This window comes from Nicotiana tabacum, chromosome 15 (assembly GCF_000715075.1).
Source record: "Nicotiana tabacum cultivar K326 chromosome 15, ASM71507v2, whole genome shotgun sequence".
NCBI lineage: Eukaryota > Viridiplantae > Streptophyta > Magnoliopsida > Solanales > Solanaceae > Nicotiana > Nicotiana tabacum.
In genome coordinates this window covers 19,084,741-19,094,274 of record NC_134094.1, presented here as the reverse complement: position 1 = coordinate 19,094,274, position 9,534 = coordinate 19,084,741, and the positions used below count along the sequence as shown (strand labels likewise).

At 36.1% G+C, this 9,534-nt stretch overlaps 1 long non-coding RNA gene across 2 annotated transcripts; it reads right to left on the bottom strand.

The window, feature by feature from the left end:
- Positions 1–1,146: 1,146 nt before the first annotated feature.
- On the bottom strand, positions 1,147–6,714 carry LOC142169423 (uncharacterized). Of its 2 annotated transcripts, XR_012699157.1 has the most exons (3): positions 6,228–6,705; positions 5,352–5,429; positions 1,147–1,400 (listed from the first exon to the last, which is right to left on the bottom strand). It is a non-coding gene; the product is annotated as an uncharacterized LOC142169423 (long non-coding RNA). The 2 variants fall into 2 exon arrangements; XR_012699156.1 differs by lacking the exon at positions 1,147–1,400 and having other exon boundaries at positions 4,565–5,429; positions 6,228–6,714.
- Between the last annotated feature and the right edge of the window lie 2,820 nt (positions 6,715–9,534).

The following is a 9,534-nucleotide window of genomic DNA, read 5'->3' as shown; positions in this document are numbered from 1 at the left end:
CTCACTCTCTCTCCCTCCGTAGATAGTAAAAGGAGAGCATGACGGGCCAAATCCACAAAACGGGACTCATACTGAGTAACAGTCATACTGCCCTACTATAGACGCTCAAATTGCTTGCGGAATTCCTCTCTCAGTGTGATAGGGAGGAACTTCTCCAGAAATAGCTGAGAGAACTGATCCCAGGTAAGTGCAGGCGATCTGACTGGTCGGGTCAATGTATAATATCTCCACCACCTCTTAGCGGAACCCGTCATCTGGAATACAGCAAAATCAACTCCATTGGTCTCAACTATACCCATATTTTGCAGCACCTCATGGCAGCGTTCAAGATAATCCTGTGGGTCCTCAGAAGGTGTTCCACTGAAGTGAATTGGAAAGAGCTTAGAACTTATCCAATCTCAATAAGGCCTCAAAAGACATGGCGGGCCTATCACCGGTCTGTGCCAAAATAATTTGCTGAACTACCCCAACTGGCGGGGTTGCTGGAGCCTGATTCTGGGAGCCATCTGCTCCTGGGCCACACCTTCAATAAGACTCACCAATCGGACTAGAGCGTCCTGAAGCACTGGAGTGGCTATGAATCCTTCTGGGACCTGAACTGGTCCAACTAGTACATTTTGAACTGGGACCTCCTCCTAAAGGTATATCTGAGGTTCTTCAACAGGTGCAACTGCTCGAGCTCTGGACTGAGCTCTACCTCGGCCTCTAGCACGACCTCGACCTCGACCTCTACCCTTGGCCATAGTTGCCACCGAGGGTTCTATTCCCTGTCCATCGGTAGAGGTATTACGCGTTCTCACCATCTGCGAGAGAATAAGAGTAGAATAGTTCAATCATCGATGATAGAATAGAATCGCACGACAGAATAAGAAAGAAGTGATATTGTTCCTAAACTTCATAGCCTCTGAGAGATAAGTACAGACATCTCCGTACCGATCTTTCAGACTCTACTAAGCTTGCTCGTGACTCGTGAGACCTATATAACCTAGTGCTCTGATACCAACTGTCACGACCCGAAATTCCCACCTCCGGACTGTGATGGCGCCTAACATTTCACTTGCTATGTAAGTCAATGTTAGAATAACGTTATCCATTTTTTTAAAAGAAAATTTAAATTTATTAATAACAAGGAGGCAAATGCGAAAATAATTTTAAAATAATCCATAATAATAACGGTGTCTAAATACCATTCAGAATTAGTGTCACAAGTGCACGAGCTTCTAGAATAAATACAAATAAAGGTCTAAATAAAATAAAGCTGTCTGGAAATAAACACACAGCTAAAGTACAATAGACGGGGACTTCAGAACTACGGACGCCATGCATTTATACCTCAAGTCTCCTCTGATAGCTGAAATCCGAGCAAGTCTATGGTACGCCGCAGGGACCAACTCCAAAATCTGCACAAGAAGTTCAGAGTGTAGTATTAGTACAACCGACCCCATGTACTGGTAAGTGCTGAGCCTAACCTCGACGAAGTAGTGACGAGGCTAAGACGGTTCACTTACATTAACCTGTACGCAATATTAGTAACAACAACAATAATAGGAATAAATCAGGTAATTCATTTATAATAATTGAAGGCAACTCAGCAGTCATAACCAATTATCATTTCTATTATTTCTATTGCAGCGTGCAACCTTCTCTCACAATATATCCACATTCAGTTCTATTGCGGCGTGTAACCCGCTCATCCAACATATTCATTTTAATCATGTTTGTTGAGGCGTGCAACCCGATCCTCCAATATTAACTTTTTAACAAGTCTGTTGCGGCATGCAACCCGATCCTCCAATATTGATTTTTAATAAGTCTGTTGCGGCGTGCAGCCCGATCCTCCAATATAGACTTTTAATAAGTCTGTTGCGGCGTGCAACCCGATCCTCCAATATATTCATTACAATCAATCATGTTGCGGCGTGCAACCCGCTCCTCCAACATTTTCATTTACCAATTCTTATAGAAGAAATTTTTCCAATAAATGTAACAATTAATATAAAATTACAAGACAACAAGCATATAATAATTATGGTTTAATTATGAAGCAAACAATGACAAATAGAAAATTATTATGGAAATCAGGGAGCAAATAGGCAGTTTAATATTTATTACGCTAAATGTCAAATAACAATTAAGGCACATAATTCAAATAGCATGTAACAATTAATGCGAGAATTCAAGAATTTATATTTGCAAAGAATAAGAGAGAAACAATTATTATAATAATTAATTTATGATTAAAAATAATTTATGATTTTTCAAGTAAGCAGGCAAACAATTAATTTGACGACGTATAGACACTCGTCACCTCGCCTATACGTCGTTTACATGCAATTCACATAACAAATAATTTAAGGGTTCTATTCCCTCAAGTCAAGGTTAACTCCGACACTTACCTCGCTTTGCAAATTCCAATCAATTATTCAACCACAGCTTTTACTTTTAAATTTGCCTGCGAAAGCTTCAAATCTATTCACAAACAATTCAATATATTCAATACTAATTATAGAAATTAATTCCATATGAATTTACAAATCTTTCGGATAAAAATTCGAAATTCATTAAAATATTCGGCAGTGGGACCCACGTCTCAAATCCCAGAAAAACTTGCGAAATCCGAACACCCGTTCCGATACGAGTTCAACCATATCAAATTTGTCCAATTCCGATATCAAATGGACCTTCAAATCTTAATTTTTTATTTTTGGAAAGTTTTACAAAAATTCCAATTCGTTCCATCTAAATCTGAAATAAATGATGAATATAGACATGGATTTGTGAAATACAATCACTATATGATAAAGAACACCCAGTTCGAAATCATAAAAAACTCCTTTGAAATCGCCCCTAAGCCGAGTTATAATTGAGGGTTTGTGAAAAATGGGAAAAATCTCGTTTTTGGTTCTGTTTTTAGTCACAGGGGTCAGGCCTTCTTCGCGTTCGCGAAGGGCCTGTCGCGTTCGCGATGAGTAGCAGCCCGTGGCTTTCACGTTTACGAGTCCTCCTTCGCGTTCGCGAGGCACAGCTCGCGTTCGCGAGGCATAGCTCGCGTTCGCGCTGAAGGAATGATCGACCCTCCCCCATGTGTGCTTAACACTATGCGTTCGCGAGGAGATGGTCGCGTTCGCGAAGGCTAATTCCCCCATCGCTTCGCGTTCGCGAAGAAGAAAAATCCAGCTGCCCAGTTTACTCTTCGCGTTCGCAAGAGTACCTTCGCGAACGCGAAGAAGAACATGCCAGAACACATGCTGCAACAAAATTCAAGATTTTTAAAGTCCAAAACATCTCATAGCCTATCCGAAACTCACCCTAGCCCTCGGGGCTCCAAACCAAATATGCACACATGTTTTAAAATATCATACGAACTTGCTCGCGCGATCGAATCGCCAAAATAACACCTAGAACTACGAATCGGATACGAAATTAAAGGAAGTTTTCAAGAAAACTTTAAAACTTATATTTTTACAACCGGACGTCCGAATCACGTCAAATCAACTCCGATTCTCATCAAATTCGGCAGACAAGTCATAAATATTATACTGGACCTATACCGGGCTGCGAAACCAAAATACAAACCCGAGGTCAATAAATCCAACATCTGTAATTTCTTAAAAACCATTAAGCTTTCAAGCTTTTAATATTTTTATTAAAATTCCATATCTCGAGTTAGGGACCTCAAAATTTAATTTCGGGCATATGCCCAAGTCTCAAATCACAATACGAACCTACCAAAATTTTCAAAATATTGATCCGAATCCGTTTGCTCAAAATGTTGACCAAAGTCAACTTAGTTGAGTTTTAAAGCTCTATTTCCCATTTTAATCCACTTTTCATATAAAAACTTATCGGAAAATTGTATGGACTGCGCACGCAAGTCGAAGAATGATAAATAGTGCTTTTCGAGGTCTCAGAATACAGAATTACTTATTAAATTTAAGATGACATTTTGGGTCATCACACATGATTATTCCGCTTCTATTACTGTGAATATTATTTTTATAGGGGGTTTATTCCCAACACAAAATATTTTTACTAGTTCTTTATTGTCAAGGTTAATTTTATTTTCTACAACCATGAGCATGTAATTATGAATATGAGTAGGTATATCACTCTTCATTCCTTGAAGATATAGTAGGCGACATATGCTGAGAATTAATTGCAAGTGAGCGGTTAGGCAGTAATTGATTTTCTTTTTAATAGTAATGGATATTGGACTTCTTTTATACGATGTCTTCTAAGGGACATGAATTTTGAAATTCTAACATAAATTAAAATGAAAAGAATAATAAGGGAAATGATATAATATGGAGAAAATAAATAAGTTTCTTGGACTACGTGAGGTGTCAATTTATTTTAACTAGTCCCTGAATTATATAAATAACTAGTTAATATATAAGCGCTTCGTGCGGTGATAAAAAAGGATGTTTAAATTTATTAAACCGTCCTTTCTATGATAATGAAAGTGCTTATAAACAATATACTTTGGGGTTAATTCATAAATTTGAGTTTATAGCAGATAATACTATATATGTAAGTATGAGAACTTAGCTTTTTAAGAAAGATGGGTACTAAAATATATATATACCTCAAATAATGAGAACCAAAGTTACATTAAGGGAACTTAGCTTTTTACCAAGGGTTGCAATGGTGTCTTAAAAAATCTACGGTTTCTTAAGAAAGATCTCCAACACCATTTATCACATGTTCAGCAAAAGGAAGCACCCAATTCCTTTGATTACTTTCCTGAAAACCAAATGCTGTCAATTTAGATGGAAATTTGGGTTGTTGTGATAAAACTCAAAATCATTGTGTTAGGTCAGCATTAGCCGTAGATAACGTCCCTTTCGTTCATGCTTCAATTCAAAACTTTCATCTTCAAATTTTAGCACACATATGTTCTCTTCCATTACTACAATTGCCAATAGAAGTATCACCGAATTATACCATGTGAAACTCTAATCACACGATGAAACTTGAGATGAAATTTTCTTTTCTCTCATGTTTGTTCTAATTTTCAACGTTGAAGAGAGAATACTCAATTTATATATACCAGCGTTCGTGTTTGGTCTCTAAACGTAAAAATTTATCTTATAACTGAAATTTCATGATATGAGAAAGGAATGTAACTATGAGAAAGAAGCTTCTACAAACAAAAAAATAGATTACCTATTATTGCTCTCAAATGAGCAATGAAGGGCACAATCACTTCATAGCTACAAGAACAGAGATATTATCCCAAAAACCACATTCAACCTCATGTATAAAGTAAGACTCTGTATTTATTGTGAAAAATACAGTATAAAAATTTATCAAAACACCTACCTATACACGAGCAATTTACTAAAATATACCTTCCATTTTCTTTTAGCCATTTCCATAAACATATTCCGACTTTCCGTTGCGCTATTTGTGGCATCATATATATCATCCTGCATACCAAACGATATAGTTATTTTACAAATTAGAAAAACTGATACCCATCCCATAAAAGCCAGAGAACACTTAATTACCTGGCCACCTTCTTACACACATGCTAAAACTATATCTATTTTTATTTATTGTAAAAGGTTAATACATAGACCAAAAAATTATGCACCATAACCAAGACCAAGTTTTTCATGAAAAAGAAAGCCCTATTATGCATAATGCGGTTTAGAATCCAACAGTAAGATAACAAATGAAGAAAGAAAATTAAACATTATACTGACAGCACAGAACTATATACTAGCTATCTATCTATGTTATTGCTTTTGCCTCTATAAACTATCTTGTTTTCATTTCATTATTTGCTTCAATGTAATTACTTTGTACTCTTATCCAGCCTTTGCTGCCTTGTTTATCAACTGTAAGTAATTTATAAAAAAAATTCAAAAATGTTAATTAGTACTAATAAGCGTGCAAGCACCATAATTAAGAGCCTAGAAATTAAAACACATCAAGTTTAATTTGGGACGACCACCCTTTCGAATTACAGCATGCATTTGAAGATAAAGATTCTAATGAAGTAACCTAAAAGTAATATATTCCTGATATAATGTTTTATGAAATTCTTTTAATTTGCAAAGCATTCTATGACGTATCTGCAAAGAAGAAAAAATTGGTGAAATTTTCACCCGTGGAAAACTTAATATATCAAAATCAGAAGATTAAATCAACAACAAACCTGCAAAAAAAATTAATTTTGTTAATGTATTTGACAAAGATTCAACAATATTTTAGTATAGTACCAAAATAAACCTTGCGAGATATCGCAGAAGGTTGTGAAACGGGCAAGTTCAACTTGAATAAAGAAATTTGTGCTTTCAGGCATATTTAATAGGCATTAGTGAAGAGATAAAAGAAAACGGGCAAGCAAACTGTTATTTGTAACGTTGCAAGCAACGGTTTGAAAAAGACGTTCTAGTTTGGATTTTTATGCCTATCATATTTGGTTTTCTTAATGAGAAAGAAGAGAAAAAGGACGTGACTTTAGGTTTTTGAAGAAGTGACGTTTGGTTTTGTAAAAATAGGCAAATTAATAGGAAAAGTAGGATAAAAAGCCAAATAATTGACACAAAAAATAATTGGGTTTCCTGTTCAATGAGGCTTGCCACATCATCGGGCTATGTCCCAAAATTGTGTATATATACAAAATAATAAAATCAAAACTTCAAGTCATATACAACTTTTGCTCGTGCATGTATAAGGAATCAAACCGAAAGGGACGAAATAATCAATGCAGACATACCAAATTCAAAAATGTAAGAAAAATGAGAAAATGCGAATGTTCTTCCAAGTAATGTTCAGAACAGTTCCTCTTCTTCCTTATTCCTTTTCAAATATCTTTCTTATTTTTCTGATTTTTCTGATGGTGGCTTATGGGCTTTATAGTTGACAGAAAAATTTGTGAGGCTTTTAAAGTTCTAACAAAAGGGAAACGGTTCTTTATTAATGAGGCATTTCGGTCGGTTTTGAATAGGTGGAAACGATTGGTTTATTGAAACTGACCTTTACACATTGATTTATTTATGAGGCATTAATGTGCAATAGACGTGACTTTTCGGTCTTTAGTATGGACCAAACGTTACAGAGGTGGTTTTTGAGCTTTTTAAAAATCAACATAAGGAGAAAATAACAAAAGAATTGAGGGAAAAAATAAATACAAATTCTGGCTTTAGAGCATGCCACATCATCTCTTTGATGTCCTTCAATTTTATATATATATATATATATATATATATATATATATATATATATATATATATATATATAAATATAATTCAATGGTAAACACACATAAATTATACCAATCATGGGCCTACAACCTTAGTAATAAAGCTAAACCACTCATGACAACTAGAATAATAACACTAAGCATTAAAGTCATACAATGAAAAAAGGTCTTACAGTCAAGAAAGTTATCACGACCCGAAATTCTCACCTTCGGAATCGTGATAGCGTCTAACATTTCACTTGCTAGGCAAGCCAACGTTAGAATAATATTATCCATTTTAAAATAATTTTAAATCTATTAATAACAAAGAAACAAATGTGGAAGTTAAGACTGAAATATAGTGAATAATCCATAAATATTGCGATATCTAAATACTATCCCAGAATTGGTATCACAAGTGCACGAACTTCTAGACTAATACAAATAAAGGTTTGAATAAAATAAAGCTGTCTGAAAGCAAACACACAACTAAAATAAGGTAGACGGGGACTTCAGAACTGCGGACGCCGTGCAGTTATACCTCAAGTCTCCTCTAGTAGCTGAAATTCGAGCAAGTCTATGGTACGCCGCTGGGACCAACTCCGAAATCTGTATAACAAGTGCAGAGTGTAGTATCAGTACAACCGACCCCATGTACTGGTAAGTGCCGAGCCTAACCTCGACGAAGTAGTGACGAGGCTAAGGCAGGTCACTTACATTAACTTGTACGCAATAATAGTAATAACCACAAAAATAAAATTAAATCATATAGCTCATTTTTTTTAATAGTTGAAGCCAACTCAGCAGTCATAACCAATTATTATTTCAACCAATTTTCGTTGCAGCGTGCAACCCGTTCCCACAATATATTCATTTTTAACCCTCCAATATATTTATTTTAATCAAGTATATATATAGACTTTTAAATAAGTCTGTTGCGGCGTGCAACCCGATCACCCAATATGAACTTTTTAATAAGTCTGTTGCGGTGTGAAATCCGATCCCCCAATATAGACTTTTAAATAAGTTTGTTGCGGCGTGCAATCTGATCCCTCAATATAGACTTTTAAATAAGTCTGTTGCGGCGTGCAATCCGATCCCCCAATATATATATTTACTTTCAATTCCGTTGCGGCATGCAATCCGATCCCCCAATATATATATTTACTTTCAATTCCGTTGCGGCGTGTAACCCGTTCCCCCAATATAACTTTAAACAAGTGATGTTTGGCATATTTCGATATGTGTTGATGTTACTTTACCCATGTTTTAACCGCTTCTTGATGTTATTTGATCTTTAAAATGCCCAACATAGTTTAATTATTGGTTTTATGACTAATTGAGTTGTGTGTGGTGAATTAGGGTGTTTGGAGTGCAAAAATATGAAGAAAGGGTGCTCTAGGTAAAGGAAGAGAGATTGGACGCGTCGCATCCAATCTAGAAAAAGATCAGATTTCGTGCACCCTTAGCAGTGAAGTCAGCCCATAGCATCCGCCATAGCATCCGCACCTGGGCAAAGCTGAGATGGAGGAATTAGGGTTGGATGTGTCGCATCCACCCTCGCATGCAAAGCTGAAAAATAGAGAACGAGATGGATGCGTCGCATCCACCCTCGCAGGCAAAGCTGAAATGGAGGACGAGGTGGATGCGACGCATCCAGTCGCATCCACCTTAGCATCAATCCCTGAAGCCGATTTGGACTAGGAATAGGAGAGCTTTGGCCCACGACTTTTGTACGCAATATATAAGCCAAAAATGCCTCCTTTAGGTTATCGAACATATTAGGGGAAGGGGAAAAAGCTAAAAAAAAGTTCTAAAACCACGGAATTCGTCTTGAGTTCTTATTCTCTCTTTCTTTTATTGATTCTTATGCACTCTTGTGAATTTTTGATGATTGCCTGAATATGAGTGGCTAAGAACCCTATTGTTCTAGGGTCATGGGTATACATGAATGTTGATGTTTGAAGTTTAATTTGACGAAGTTGATTTTATCATATTGGGTTATTTATTTAATTCTGTTTTTAATTATTTTGCTGAGTAGCTAACAGTGAAATATTATCTACGAATCTAGAGTTGGACTCGAAAGTGGAAACTCTAGATTGCATATAGAATTAAATAGAGTAAGTTCTTAAACCCGGGCATAGGGGAAAGGATTCGCAATTGGGATAGACATATACCTAATTGCCTTGTTCGGTTGCAATACAGGAATTGTACATGCGTTCTTGTTAAGTTTAATTCCATAGACGTATAGGTATTAAGTTAGCTTGAATAGGCTAGTAAGGGCTCGACAGACTCTTATGAGTAATATCAACCCTGTGAACCAACAATCCAGATAAATCAAT